The sequence below is a fragment of the Cygnus olor genome, chromosome 27, assembly GCF_009769625.2.
Source record: "Cygnus olor isolate bCygOlo1 chromosome 27, bCygOlo1.pri.v2, whole genome shotgun sequence".
Lineage (NCBI taxonomy): Eukaryota > Metazoa > Chordata > Aves > Anseriformes > Anatidae > Cygnus > Cygnus olor.
In genome coordinates this window covers 2,309,644-2,325,422 of record NC_049195.1, presented here as the reverse complement: position 1 = coordinate 2,325,422, position 15,779 = coordinate 2,309,644, and the positions used below count along the sequence as shown (strand labels likewise).

General features: G+C 37.8%; 1 long non-coding RNA gene across 5 annotated transcripts in view; it reads left to right on the top strand.

Moving 5' to 3' along the window:
* Positions 1-15,779, top strand: part of LOC121060571 — a 92,307-nt gene that overhangs the window by 56,347 nt on the left and 20,181 nt on the right. For 3 of the 5 annotated variants that reach the window (XR_005814874.1, XR_005814872.1, XR_005814873.1), the window contains exons 2-3: positions 11,954-12,093; positions 15,332-15,455. This is a non-coding gene — a long non-coding RNA (uncharacterized LOC121060571). The remainder of the gene's footprint in view (positions 1-11,953; positions 12,094-15,331; positions 15,456-15,779) is intronic. The other 2 variants (XR_005814875.1, XR_005814876.1) reach the window with 1 other exon arrangement.

Here is a 15,779-nt window from a genome sequence, read left to right as displayed (position 1 = left end):
TGACTGTGGAAAATAGTTTTAAGGACCTTGAGTTGCTACTGGAATGTTTGTAATCGAGTGCCTTATTTTGATGTCCTATATGATTTCCATATTTGATTTTAAAAATACTGTCGTAGTCGCTACAAAGACTTCTGTTGACCAGAAGCTGGGGGCTTTGCATGTGGGAAGATGCTTTATTTTGTTTATTGTACTGGCAAGAGACGATTCACTGACTTGGGAAGCCAAGATTCTGGAGATGGTGATTGTGTTTATTCAAAATAAAAATAAAACAAACAATCTGGGGGGAAACCTATTTCAAGTGGCATTGATAAAATATTTGATTAATTTAAGATGCTTCCCAGGAGGTCTTCCAGGCAAACAGTCCCCCAAGTTGCTTATTAAGGGAGGAGAAATAATTCTGTGCTGTCAGTTCATGGGATGTCCATGGATAGATCATGATTTTAATAGTTAGGTTCTTCAGCTACTGTTCTGCTAGATACTCAACATGTAAAATTGCATCTCTCTTGGATTGTAAAAGGGATTTGGATTAAGCCCATGAGGTGGGTTTGGCAGACTTTAGGCTATTCATACCATAAAGTGTCTAACCAACAGCAAAATATCGTGTCTAATGTTCAGCCACCTGTTCTGCTCTGCAATTAATGGATGGGCAAAGGGCCATCATAGTTGCGTGGGAGAAAAATGGAGCTTGCTTTCTTAAAGACAGCACAGGACCCTGTGGGAAGGGCCTTCTTCTGAACTCTACCACTCAAGTCTTTGCTGAGCCTACCTTGCACGTGGCTCAGTTCTACTACCTGCCTTTTAAAAAAACTTCCTTTAAAAAATTCAAAACAAAATAACTGTTAAGGGTGAGAATATTTTAAGGACATTTGTGAGAGAAGTACTGTAGCTGGTCAGATGCTTAATTTTTGCCTACAGCCTGGGCATACAAACTGCATTGATGAAATCAGTTGGGCCACAAAGAGCAAACAAAATAAATAGATATTTTACAATATGTAAACAATTGCATGGTGACATTTGGCTTTAGGTTAATTTCTCTGCCTACTCTGGAAAATTGCCATCTGTAAGCAAACTTATTGACTAAATTGTTTTCAGTGATATAGAAAAAAGAGCTAAAGTACTTGCATTTCAGATAATGGTATCAGCATTATTATGGCGTTACGTTAACTTAAATGGCAGGTGGAGAAGTAAAATTCATCTCCTATGCTAAGCTGTACTGCATAAATAAATAATTCATTTTTTTGATATATTGATTTTCTGTGGATTGCTTGCCAAGAAGATGCTAACATCAGCTTATCTGAATTAATACATGGTATTAAAGGAGGAAACCAACATCAATATTCCAGCACTTTGCAGACCGCAGCCAGCATTAGGTCATAACTTACTTTCATTGTTACACACTTGCCATTCAGGAAAGCCCTTGTACTCCTCAGGCAATGGATATTAAAACCCCAAATGTTTACATATAAGCCCATAGGATGTTTAAAGACATTCTGTTTCTGTTTACCCCTTCTGGGTCTGAAGGTGTCAAGTGGAAACATCTGCTGGCAGAAGGGCTGGTGGTGCCATGTTGAGTGGGTTGTGCTTGGCTGTGTCTTGTTTTAGGGTTGTAGAGGTGAAGGGGAATCTATTCAGACTCCACTGAAATCAAATCATCCTTTCCTTGCTGCATGAACTGAAGCAACTGCTATGTTGTTACCGTTAATGTCATGCAGGATGTATGCTTTTATGGCTGAGATGTAGAAATAGGGCTTGCAATGCACATTAGCAGTAGGTATGTACTGTGTGACCTCAAAACAAACAAACAGAAGAACCACAGAAGTATTTTGCTTATTCACTTGCCTTTTTGATCTGTTTTGTATTTGTACATCTCTTGACACAGTATAGCCACAACCTGACATATGTCGAGGTAAGAACCCAGAAAGTTAGTAGTGTTAAAATACAACATAATTACAATATTCCAGTCCTAAAAAGTCTTTAATTTAAAAGGCGTGAATATTCCCATTTTACTGCGCGAAGACTGCTTCAAAGCCTGAAGTTAAGTGCAGAAGATATGAGACTGTACAGAATTAACTCATAAAGATAAATGTTTTATGTTATTTCAGCCCAGTGCTGATCGGGATGGTTAAGCATTAGCTGTGATAAGCAGAGTTTTGTATTTAAGTGAAAACCCATCACGAAGAATAGCCTTGTAGGATGTTTCCTTAGTTAAACTGTACCAGGCACTTAGTGGTTGTCTGTGACTTTTTGCCCCATTTCATTTTCAGCATGTAAATTTTAAAGAAAAGAAAAGCAAATTGCCGTTTTTGGATTATCAGCAATGAAGCACTGAATTTTGTAACACAAGAAAAAAGTCATCTGCTGGAGTGCAGCAACTGAGCTGTAGCCTGCTCACTGATGCTTGGTAAATTGTATAATGGTTTTCAGCTTCCCTTCATTGCTACAGCTGTTGGCATCAATCTGTTTTTGTGGTTTGATTAAAATAACATTTTTTGTAAGTTGTCAATTGCCTGGTGTTGGATTACATCAATGAACTCATCCTTTTTTTTTTGCTAAGCCAAGTCAAGGTATCAGCGTAAGAACAAATAACCAGAATAGCTAGATAACCGATAAAGGAGGTTAGCAGAATAACATCAAGGACTTGAAAAAAAATTTTACATAGAAAATCAGTGGTGAATAAAACCTGCAGAAGCTTTATACTGTGTCTAACAACTTAGCTAACCTGACCCCTTCTGCGTGTCCAAGTCTCATCCCATTGGAAGGGAGGACAATGTACCATGGCTTATTACAGTCTCCTCTTTCATCTGAAATTTGGGGCAGCAGAGGAAAATGGGTGCAATCAGACGGATTTAGAAAAGTCTTGCCTCTGTGTCTAGTGCAATTATCTGAGACTTGAAAACAACAACAAAATGCAAACAGCTCTATAGAGAATGACAGTAAACTGAGGCAAACTGTCACATGTTTATTGTTAGAAGAAACAAATAAGCATTTCGTAGGAAAGGCGAATAAAGATGCAAGTTCTTCTCCAAAGACCGATCTTGTTATGTTGTCTCGGTGGAAAGCTGTGTTTTTTTGTTTGTTTGTTTTTTGGTGCAGGGTGTCAGATTTAAATAGGTGAAAGTAATGAAAGTTTTGCAAAGGGAGAAATATTGTTCCCATTTTACGGCTGGGGAGTTTTAGCACAGGCAGTTGAAGGAACTTACACAATCTCATATAGGAGCAGTCAAAATCTGAATTCAGATCTAGTTCCAATAAGCAGCTTTTATCACAAGATTATTTTTCTTCCTTTTATAACTTGTCGTTATAGCTTGTTCATAAATAACCAATATGCCTTTAAAAATGGAATTCCTCTTTTTCTTCTATTCTATTCTAATTCTAATCCTAGTTACGTTGGCCAGTTTATTATCTCAAATATTTACTTTCCACTATAAATGGAAATCACTTTGTTCCCTTCTTCATGTTTCATAGTCATAATATCCTCTAACGTTCCATTACCTCGTGGTACCTGTGATAGATCCAAATCTTATGACATTGCTTTTCTGTAATAAATTAAATTGGCTGTAATAGGAAACTTAAGTATCTGTAATGTGTTTTTTTTTTTTTTTTTTTAATAAGGAATAGGTAAACTGGACTTCCTGTAGCTGAAATTGATTTCTAAATCATTTATTATGGTATGTAAATTAGTGTAAGAAAGCTGAGTGTAAGAGTAGGAAAATAACAGTCTAGTGTCATTGTGAATCGATTGGATATTTATGGGGACCTTGTTCATTAATTTTTGAGGACAGACCCTAAACTGCTATTTATTGTGATGCTAGTTACACTGCAGTCACTTAGATATTCTAAAACCCTGTTGCAAAAGGGGAAAATGTCAGGGAAATTTGGATCAAACAATGCTTTAAGCATCAGTGGAGATAAATAACCGCTTTAAATTTATGCCAATTGTCACAGAGAAAATAGGTTTACCTATAGTATGAATTTGAGGACCCTTCTAAACTATTCCAAATAAATGGAAAGCTTCTGTTGGAGTTCTGGTGTTTCAGTTAGAATATCCACATCAGTTTTTGTTGCTATCATATTTCACCAAAGCAGATGTATTGATCAAAGCACGGAAAGTATGAGTGATTCATCTTGAGTCACAGTTTCGTACATCTGTTCTGTGTTTAAGCTTTATAATAAACATTTTGACAGCGAGCTTCTCTGTATGCTAAATGTCATAAACTTAATGCACATCATAATTCATTGCTTACATATTACTTTGCTGCAAAAAATAGAGTGAAATGGGTCAAGGTTTTTTGGTTGCTCTGGAAAACTTGCTGAAATGGGACCTCTGATGTACGGTGGAATGACAGTGGGGTGGTTTTAGTGAGAGACAGAAGCTGCTTTGCAGGCAGGGTGCTTTCTATGTATTGATCACTGTGAATTCTGATTCAGGCTTGAAATTAAGGTGAAATATTGCTGTGGAAGTTTACATTTTACCTGTGGATCTATGTACTATTGCTTTCAACCTCGGTTCTTAATTGCATTTATCAATGCACATTAGTTTAAACCATGACATTACAGCCAGTCAACCTTCAGAGGACACCTACAAGAGGCAGAGAGTTGTTGGATTTGTTTTATTCTTCTCCATTTTCAGGTTTGAATGGTGCAGGATAGGGAAGAATAGAGCTCTGGTGGGTGGGTGCTGAAGAGCACTCTGCAACCCCTCAGGCTGGTGCTGGGGGCTGGCAGAGGACAGCAGTGTCGCAGAAGCAGCTGGAAAACTTTCATTCCATTGGCAAGGCCATGTTAGGAGGGAAAAATCCAGCTTCGGTATTCAAATTTTTTCTTTCTTTTTTTTTTTAACTGTTTTTCTTCTGCAGTAGAAAAGAAGACAAACCCAAGTTGGGCTCAACAGTCCCTTCTGAGAGGGGAAAGGAGATTTACTGATTTCGTTTTCTTCTTGCAAACAGCGCTGGATTTTCTGTATGTGTAAGCGCTAGTATTTCAGGAGATGGCACGACTCAGCATGGTGAGGCTGTGACAATTTGCTTTACTCCTTGTCCATTCAAAGCCTCTGACCGGTTCCCCGGGTGCCATGGCTTCAGTAGAACTTCATCCTTATGCCAGGAAGTGCTCTTGTGCCTGAGGAGTGGACCTGTCAAACATCATCTTCATCTGAGAGCTTTAGGTCGTCTTTTAGGTGTCTGTGTGGTCAGTGCTGCCCAAGGGAACTGGCAGCCGAAAAATCTGTAAGAGGAGCTGCCTCGAAATCCCTCATTCAGCACAGATCAGTGGTTGTGTAGCATAACAGCATCTTGCAGTTGTGGGAAATCCTTAAATCCACAGCGTTATTGTGATGGGTTTATGCTTATCCTGCTTGGATGAGGATCTTTACTGTAGGTGCAGGGAAAAAAAATCCTTTTCGCAAAGGAAAAAAAATACCAGAGGAGCATGGCAAGACAATAAGCCCGTGCTGTTTTATTTGTAGGGCTTTGAAATTTATGAAGGGTGTCTTTTGGTGGTCTAAAATAGACACCTTTCACTAAACACTAATCAGTACTGATAGCAAGTAATTCATTCACTGAAAGCGAGACCTAAAATTTGAATGCATGCATAAAGTAACATAGACTATGCCTGATAGTGAATGAGCAGTGAGTGTAAATGTGTTTTTTAAAGCATTTGATTAACTTGATGTTCTATCATTGTTTTATGGTGGGTTAATTAAGTTACATACACAAACTAGTTTTTTTTGTTTCATACAGACTGTGTGCTTAATGAATATTCTAAAACGGTGTTTTATTAATGTGCAGCCTTAATTAGTGGGTAAAAAGGCTCCAAACACCTTTAAATTGTGTTAGTTTGAAGGCAACATATGAGAAGCAGAAGGTAACAGTGAATTTCTAATTCCCTTCAGAAAATAAAAATCCAAAGTAATGGCTGCAGCTATTTGTGTCAGACATAAAAATTGATATAACATGTGGTAAACCTCCTATTGGGTATTATTACAAATGATTGATTTCTCTCTCCCCCTACAGTTTAGAAGGTGCAGTGCTTACTGTACAAACAACTCATGAAAAGTCAACATGTTTTACAAGTAAATAATTTACAGCTGCTCTGTGGAATACAGAATAATATTTTACATTAAGTGACATTAATTAGGGGAGAAATATTCATATGGTGAAGAACTGGGTGATGACTGTTGCAAAGGAAATTTTTTTACTCGCAGTCTAAATGCAAATCAGAAGCTCAGAGAGTCACAAGCACATTGCTCTTGAGAGAGAAATGATTCCCATTAAGTACCCAGCTCTAAAACTATTGTAGGATTTTGGGAATGCGAGCCAAACTCAAGCTGCTGACAGTCTCAAACATTGCTGTTACTGAAGGTTTTACACGCATTTTAGATCTTTTAATCAGAGGCGAGATGCATCTCATGGTCTTGGGTCTTAATCCTGTAAACGATGAAGCATGTGGTTATCCTCACCGACACAAGCAAACCGAGGGGCTTAGCAGCATTACTTTCATAGGCCTGGATTTTTTTTAGGGCTGATGCAGACTACCATGGTTTAATCCTGCTCATAAAATGCATGGTGGAATCACACTCAGTAATTCCCGAATTGATCCTGATAATAACTTCTGACTGAAGTTAAGTGTGGGGGTTTTCAGAGACTTAAAGTGATAGATTATCTGCTGCTGCCCATCTACCCTAGAAACACTGTTAGTTTTAGCAGAGAAATATGTGTCTATTACGGGTTTGTCTAATTTCACCCACTAATTGTGTGCTAATTACTGCAATTCAAAGAGTGGTTGGATACTAAAACTCTTACCTGCAAATAGATACCTGATCATATACTTTGATAACACTGGGTGAATTTATAGAGTTTGGGGTTTTTCTATTTTAAGCCTTCTGCAGAATGAAAGATTTCTTCTGAGGTGTCCATATGTATGCAGTAAAAACAAAACCCAAATGTGCGAGTCAAGTCCACTGCTTATGTATGTTAGCATAACTCTACCAGCTATAGAAGAGCTGGGTAGGCTTCTGTAGAAGAAGTTTTGACCACTTCTGTCACTGGACCTACATATAGCACAAAACAAGGATACCTGCTAGGCTGTGTTAAATATCAGATATTTAAAAAATGTTCTTTTCCTTTGATTTGAAACCAGCTTGATACGATTGTGTTGTTACTGCCAGCATGAATCTGCCAAGAGCTATTTCCTGCAATTGGCTGTGTGCAAGGAACTCAGAAAAATAAAAATCTGGAAGAAAAGAAGGTGAGGGAGGGAAACAAAGCCCGATGTCCAAAACTTCTTGCACACAGTATTCTTGCGCCTCCATAAAAAATTCAACCCACAATCTGAGGAGAGTGTGTAGATGAAGTGTTACCTCAAGGCTGGATGAAAATGCTCTCCAAGAGGTCACGCCAGCCATGCTCATGTTTATATGTAGTGGTAGTTCTGTGGACTTCTGTGCTTATTCCTGGGAGGAAATTATTTCTCATTATGTAAATCTTGTAGGATCAAGCTCTAAGAGGAAGTAATTCGTTCTGCTCAATTCAGTTTTACACCATTCTGTAAAGAGCAGCTATATGAGCAGTGAGACAGCCCCAGTCTGCTACATCTGAGTTATTTCTGTTCCTACTGATGTCCATAGGACTTCCAAAAAATTGTGCTTCTGAGGAGTAGTATGAGCATCACAGGCAAAATGACAGCTAAAGAAAACTCCAGAAAACCTCTGGAAACTTAAAGGAAAAAATTTTGTGAGAGAGAGATCTGGAGACCGATTTAGGGAAAGGAACAAGAAACAAGCCATCTGGGATAGGAAGCCTTATTTAGGCTTGGTTTCACAGTACTTAGGATAAAAAGCACCCATCTGATGTCTGAGTTGATGGTAGAAAGGTGGCACCCTGATAAATATTTTTTAAGAAGTTAATAGAATAAATATATAAGATAAATTGAATTTGGCAATTTTTTTTTAGTCTAACTTCAAATTTCAATAATCTGAGAGGAAAAAAAGTTTCCTTTTTATAGAGAGATTTGTTTTATTTTGGAGATAACCATGAATCTAATCGACCAGTATTATACTACAAGTCATCACTTACAAAAATTGCGAGTAAAGAACTTTTTGAGGTTCCCTCCCCAACACATGCACACTTTCACCAGTGTGTTAGTACTTAGAACAAATAAACACAATGACCTCTAATAAATGTAATGTGCCATTGATGTAGAACAGAGGCATCTTTATCTTGGAATTGTGAGGTGTGTTATGACATATAGTTTTCTTACAAACATCATGCGAATGGTTTACTTTGGGATTCCCTAGCTCACTAAACTTCGGTGAAGAACAGATTTATATATTAGAAATAAATCAAGCTCTAATATCTTACAAATAAAAATAAACTAAGATAAAAACTTAACATGGCTGTTGCTAATTGCAGTTAAGTAGCCTCCTACGCTTGCACTTAATAAATGGGAACTGCTGTTGTTTGCACATTGTGATGTTTTAAATGCATGTTCATGCTCCCTGTAGAAGTTATTTATATTATGAATGATTGTATCAAATAACTGCTAAATCTGACAGGATAATTAAGTAACTGTTCTGTTGCTTGACATGCTATAGAAGCTTGTCAACTCTGCATTGGGCTGGTGGAGCTACAAAATGGTATAAAACACTGCTTACCAATTAATTAACTGGAGAAAGAGTGTGTGTAGGAGGGAGGGAAATGTTTTGGGGTGCTGGAAAATGTTGGGAATTTAGTTGAGGCCCCTTTGAACATACCAGTGAGGGTGTACAGATTCTTCTGTGATCCCTCATCTTCTGTGATCCCTTAAGGTTAGTGGCAAAGTGCTAAGTAAAATACAAAGATTTAAATTTAAATCTTTAACTTGAAGTTTTGAACGTGTCTTTTGAAAATCTTGTAGTTACGCTAAAAATTTGCGATGTACAAGGCAGTAAGACTTAAGCGCTTTAAAGTTTGCAGATGGTACAGGGTCTTTAATGAAGCGGTTCATCATAAATTCTTAAAAATATATATTCATTATATATATATGTATATATATAATGTTTCTTGCCTAATATATCTACATCTTTTTGCAGTGTTAGCACAAACTTAAACCATACTTCCTGATGCAATTTCAGCCCTGCTAAGAATTTACCAGCAGTCTTTTTGCCTAAGAAAATTGTATAAAAGCAGTAAGTTAATGTTAATTAGTGGTCAATGAAAAATAATGGAAATCACTGTTTAAATAATAGATGAAAAGAGAAGTTGAAGGGTCCTAAGCTTTGTACAGTTACACAGATTAGTGAAAGCTATTGCAGCATAATATCAGATCAGAATAAAAATGATGTATACCCTTTTCATGGTTATAAATAATTTCACAAGGTTCAAGGCAGTGAAGAATGTTATGGGGGAAAAAACCTTCTGTAATCTCCTGAAGTGTGAAAATTAATCACTCATGAACATTTGACAGCATGGGCTCTGTACTTATAGCTGGAAACTTGACCTAGCAGCGAAACTTTATTAATTTTCAATTTATATTTTTGTTGCTTCTCATTCATTTTTGTAGTATTTGAATTTTTTGTTGACAAAACCAACATCAGGCTGATGGTGGTGAATCGTTAGGAGGCAGTTAAGAGGCCCTCATGCACTTCTGGTTTTTGGTCCACCCTAAATAAACATGATTTTATTCCTTCCTGTGTCTACAGACCCTTTGTGTTTAGCAAAGCACGGCAGCTGATTGCGGTGCCTTAGAAGATGAGCACTTCAGACAGCACCTGGCATTGTGCAGAGTAAAATAAGTCTTGCCAATTAACTGTAAAAGCACTCTTGCTAATTATCTTCTAACTATCCATTCCAGTTTATTATCCACTAACAAAAAAAAAAAAAAAAAGTACTGTACAGAATCTCATTTATAAAACAGTATCATTTAACAGGAAATTAAACTACATGGTTCTCAGTGTGCCTGTATATCTCGGTGCTGTTTATCTGAGTTGTTTAAACATTTCTGTAGTCTGCACGCCAGTTCCATGCTTATTCTCCCAGCACCTTTAATACACTTGGCTTTGCAGAAACCTGGTGTAATTTTATCCTTTTTGATCTTGAACACTCTTTGTTTCACTTGTACTGCCAGCCTTTGGGGGCATCCTGTTTTTCTTTAGACTTCACCTTGAATTTTCGTCAACCTTTGCAAGCCACGGAGGAGGGATGTGTCCCTTTCTCAGGGGATGTGCAACTCAAATACCCCACAGGTGTCGCACTATCCTAGTGTGATGTGCACAGATGACTATCACCTCAGTCTGTGCGCTGCAGTAAAATCAATAATTGTCCTTCAGCCTTTATTTATTTTATTGTTGAGCTTTTATCCATTCCATTCTTTCAGGGTAAAAATTATGCTGAAATTATTGCAGATTTTCTTTGGATAGGTTGGATCATTTCCTTTTTTATTTCTTTTTTTCTTTCTTGCTTAAGGCTTTCATAGAGAAGTGAGGGCTGATCAGAGAAATGGGATTAGGTTCTATAAAACATTCATTCTCTGGATTTATCCAATCCCCTTTGATTTGATAGCTTTTAGCTGAGTCCATTCTTGTTGTTTTGTCTGTTCGTCAGCTTTCTGATTCTCAATTTTCATGAAGTGAGTGAACTCCAGAGGAGGACATTCTCTCTGCATTTTCCATCCTCTGGAGCTTGTGTTTAATAAAGATGAAAACGCAGAGTCTGATTATGCACAACACTAAAAAGGAAGTGTTGGTTTTATGAGTTAGTCACCAAATTGGCTCTTGATTTCTGACAGCAAAACCAGAGCTCTGCTACATGGTTTGTTTGATATCACCAGGCCTACTAGACTAAGATTTTAAAATACTTTAAGGCCTCTGCCGTGAAATTTGCGTGGAAGTTTTTGTGCTTCTTGAATGCTTAGATTCTTGAAAGATTAAAAAGTACCTAGCCTTTTCTTGGCGTCTCAGGCATTTTTCTGCCAACTTTTCCTAAACCATATAAATGCAGAAATGACCTTGTTATCTCTCTGTATATGTTCATGGAGTATGCAAAAATTGATTTATTTTATTATTTTTTTTTTTAACGTTTATAAGCATTTCTGCTGCTAGATGTCAAGGTTGTCCTGTGAAGGTGAAAAGCCATTATAGCTGTGACCTGTCACAATAGATATCAGGAATACAGGGAGTTCTGCCATCAGAAGGGCATGAGCATTACAGCTGGGAGTCAAGTGTGTAACTTACATCATGTTCACTCGGATTGGTTAGAATTGAGGGCCTTAAAACAAACATTTCCAAAATGCAAAGGCCAAATGTTTCTTCCATTCATTTAGCATCTGAAGTTAGCATTTGGAGTGATGTTTGTGTGAGGCTTTGAGCAATGCATGGTGATGGATGAATCCTTTCACTGCTTGCACCTTTTCTGTTTTAGGATCTTCTAGGCTGTACTTGTCAGTAGTTTTACAATACCATTAAAGAAGAGAAGCAGTAAAATAGCTGATTCATTGTTTTTAGGAAGAAGCCAACCACTAAATTGTGCTGGTCTAAATATAGTCTTAAGCCAAACATCAAACCTCACATGAGAATCTTTTCAGTATTTTTGGTGTTTACATATGTTCTACTTTTTCCCCTCTCTGAAGAGGCAAGGAGAAGAAGAGATGGATGCAATTCTATACAATATTGTCATAGAACAGAAGTTTGGTCCCTAACATCTGATGCTGCATTCTGTGCTTTTTGATTGGTGCCCCGTAAAAGCAGATGGTATGAAAGTAATGAAATTTCTTTTTATGTTTCATTTTTATCAAATCTATGTTCTTTATGTAAGGTCTTGTGTGTTTTCCCAGAGCTCTGAATGATAAACAAAATAATTGAGAAACCTGTCACCACAGAAAACAACCAATGAAACAAGCAAATGAAGTATTGAAAATTTTTTTTATGTTTCATATTTATCAAATCCATGTTCTTGATGTGAGGTCTTGTGTGTTTTCCCAGAGCTCTGAAAGATAAACAGAACAATCAATTGAGAAACCTGTCGCCATAGAAAACAAGCAATGAAACAATAACATGCAGAAATGAAAACCAAAACCAAAACAAAACCCACCACCAACAACAAAAAAACACCTTAAATGTAGGTAAGAGAAAGTATGTCCCTATGCGTGTTTTATTAACAGCAATTGGGAAATGATAGCAATTATGAATCAGCTCCCTACATTTTGACTAGTCTGGTTTAGCAAGTCTGGAACATAAGCCTAGAATAAGCTTTTTAAGACTGTAGCTAGGTTCAGAAGTAGGTCTTGGGATACTAACATGTCCAGGTTTCAGATGACAAGTCTTCCAGTAAGGAAACCATGTGAGGAAAACGAGAAGAAGCTGTCAAAGTGTTACTCAGAGCACAGACTAAATGTCAGGGTTTTGAGATCCTGTGCCTTATTTCTTAGCTATCAGTGTGGTTCTTGTTCCAAAAGGTAATTAGTTGACATGTTTCATGGCATGATGGAGATCTGTATACAGGATCTGTCTTTTCCCAGCATAGAAAAAGGTTTAACATATCTGCTAAGCAGCTGCTTTTCAAATAAATGAGGCAAAGGGGAATTTAGGTGTAGTACAAAGTCACAGACCTAAAATAGGGCAGAAAAGGTCTATTTTTTTTTTTTTTTTCAACACAGCCTGTTGGCTAGCGATGTGATGGTGGGGAGTTTTCCAAGCTCAGTGACCTTGAAAAAGTTCCTTAATTTCTCTGAGCATCGGTTCCATGCCTCATTTAAAAAAATGTTTCTTTATGTCCTGATTTGTTGATGAGATCTGAGCCATAACCATAGCAGAATGTCCAAACAAGTTTTTGTCTTTATCTCACTAAGACCTCTATGCATGGGACTGGCCCTAACATGGGTGGAAGTTGTTTATACAGGTCCAACAGTGTAAAAACTGAGAATTAACCTATAATCACCCAGGGAAGCAATCTAACCAGAGGACTTCAACCCATGGTATGGATTGCAGTGATATATGCTGTTGACTCTCTTTCTTATCCCTTGCTTGTGTTTTTTTTGTCATCTCTTTCAGTCCTGTATCGGCTATAAAAAGCCCTTTTGGTTTATTGTTCCTCTTCAACACGTACTCCATAGAGGTGACATGTGGACTGTCTTTCTACTTGTTCTTCTTAAGTGTAAGGTCCACTGGGAATACAGTTTCTTGCTGAGATATGGTGTGTAATGTATTAGTCAACGAGTGTGTATGAAGCACACACCAGGGCTTAGCCATTACAGTGCCCAAGGGAGCAACCTTGCTGTGCACTCTACAGTTGATGGGCTGGAGCGATGTGCGTTATAATAAACTGATGATTCCTATTAAATTAGCTTGAACATCTCTAGGAAAATTCATAATGCTCCACTGTTCAGCCTGTCTTTTGAAGTGTAAGAGGAACAGGGAATGTCAAAGGCTGTTTATTTATCCGTAATATGTTTTAGAAGGATGTGTCTTAGGTTCTTTATATCCACGGTGTTTGGCTTCACGAAGTAATATAATGACACTGTTGCTGCATGCTGTCAGGGAGAAAGTCTTTAGTTATAGTATACCATGGAGAGCACGAGCCAGCAGCTGTTGCCTTTGCTCTTTATAGAGCTGTTTTAGAGCTTTATAGAGCCTCGCATAAGGCAAAACATTTGATTCAGTGTTCAAAGTCAGAGTTCACTGACAGCAGAAACTTCTGGTTTGTTCCAAATGAATAAAGATACATGTTGCTAAATTAATCTGTTGGCAGCCTGGTTTCTGTATCTCTGGATAAGACATGGGCTAATACTGGGCTTTTCAATCAGGTTTCAGATGTCTGTGTTATTGCTAATTGTTTGTACTACCTTGGGAAAAGTATTTAGGCTTGGTTTACATGTCTTTGCCTGAACATTTGGTAAAACACAAACCATGGCAGAGTGCTTTTGCCTCCTTCCAGTATCTTTTTTAAATTTGTTTATATAGCATCCCTCTTCCCTTTTTCCACCTTTAATACAGAGGTAATCCTTTATTATCATAAAATATTGACTTTTGGACAAAAAGCAGGTGCACCTTATACCTGTAGATATTTCCCTTTCGAGCCTTGGTATTTTGACAACACCTTCTGTAAGGACTCAAAGAAATATTTTCACAGCATGGAGAAGAACAGGAGAGAATGTCTGATTTTTCTCCTCTTCCTGCCAACATGAAAATCTGTTCCTCAGGTTTTTATCTCCTTGCCCTCACTAATGACCTTCCTTTCACTGCCAGTTTCAAAATCTTGACAGCTCGTTAGAATCAGGAGAGACTTGCATGATCAGAGTGATAATTTTCAAACCACTTTGTGGCTGAAAGTAAGTTTGGGATCATTATTTATTCAAATTACAAGCATAAAGGACCACATGGGAAATATGGAGGAGTGCCTTCTGTAAATGACAGCTTAGGGAGAATTTTCAATTGCATGAGACAGCTGTATCCCAAAACTTAATCTAATTACTACAGTGTAGTGAAAAATGTCACCCTGAATAAAACTGATACCATCATACATGTTCATGGTAAATTTTGACTTACATACGGCTATGTTCAGAATAACCTTTAAATTCTAAATCCAACTTGGAGCTGAAGTAGTGCTTTTGTAATTAGAGGAATTTGAGTGTGTGGAATTTCTTTCTTGCTCTGAGCAGATAGGCTTTGCTCACAGCTGTACAAAGTTCAGCACAGCCCTTTCCTGGAGCTTACCCTTCCATGATAGCATATGTGACAAGTGGTAGATAAAACTTTGTTTAGCTTCCTTTTCCAAAGAAATGTTTTTCAAAATGTTTTCCAGTTCCTTTTCAGGAATGTAGAGAGGGAAATTACTCCCAGAGTAATGGTGTGCCTGCCCCATATGCTTTTTTTTTGGTTTTGTTGCACGTGAACAATTGTGTGATGGGTTGAAAACTTGAGTTTCTGGAAGGCCTTCGTTTTCAGCTGCTGGTGTATGCCAACGAATCTGAATATTAAATCAGATGGAAACCAGCAGCTTGAAAACGTGCAATCTGCTCTGTGCTGAAATGCACATCTGTCTGAGTGCTGCAGATCCTTGTCTCCCACTAAGGTTGTCTGAGATAACAAAAGAGCGTGTTTGGAAAGCTCTGAGCATTTTTTTTAATGTGTAAAGTGCTGAATTGACTGTTCTGAAACCAAGTGTCCTTGTTTTTCCGTGAAAACAGATGTAGCAGAATGAAAACAGAACATAGAACAGCCAGCTTTCCTTACTGTGTTGAAACACCATGCTCCAAACCTCTTGGTATTGACAGTGCCTTTCCTTGTGGATGGTGATTTCAGCTGAAGATGGTGGAGAGAGAACCAAATATAACTGACTTTCTGAATCTGCTTATTTCCCAGGAACTTCAGAGGGAGACAAGGACATGCTCAGCACCTTGAGGACTGGTCTTGAAGAGAGCAATCAAGCAGGCTTGGTGTGCATCAGCAAGAGAAGAGCTGGGGAACTGATTTCTGCCAACAACAGGTAAAAGCTGCCAGCGTCTGTCACTTGCCTGGGAGAATCCACATGTATCTATTTGGTGGTAAAAAGTTCAAGAATAACATTTGTGTGCAGCAAGGAGGGAGCAGACCTGCATTTCAAGCTGATGAGGAAGCCTGTAGGCCAGCTTGGTATTTTTAATCAAAGCGTCCTTGAAAAATGGCATCAGTACAGTTGTGTGTGCTTAGACTACATCTAGTGCTGATGCTTTTCTTAGGCTAGCTGTTGCAGAGTGAAAGCTTCAAACGAATATTGGATATGTCTTGCATAAATAACTTTTTCACATGGAAGTGTTACAGTGAAAAAGAA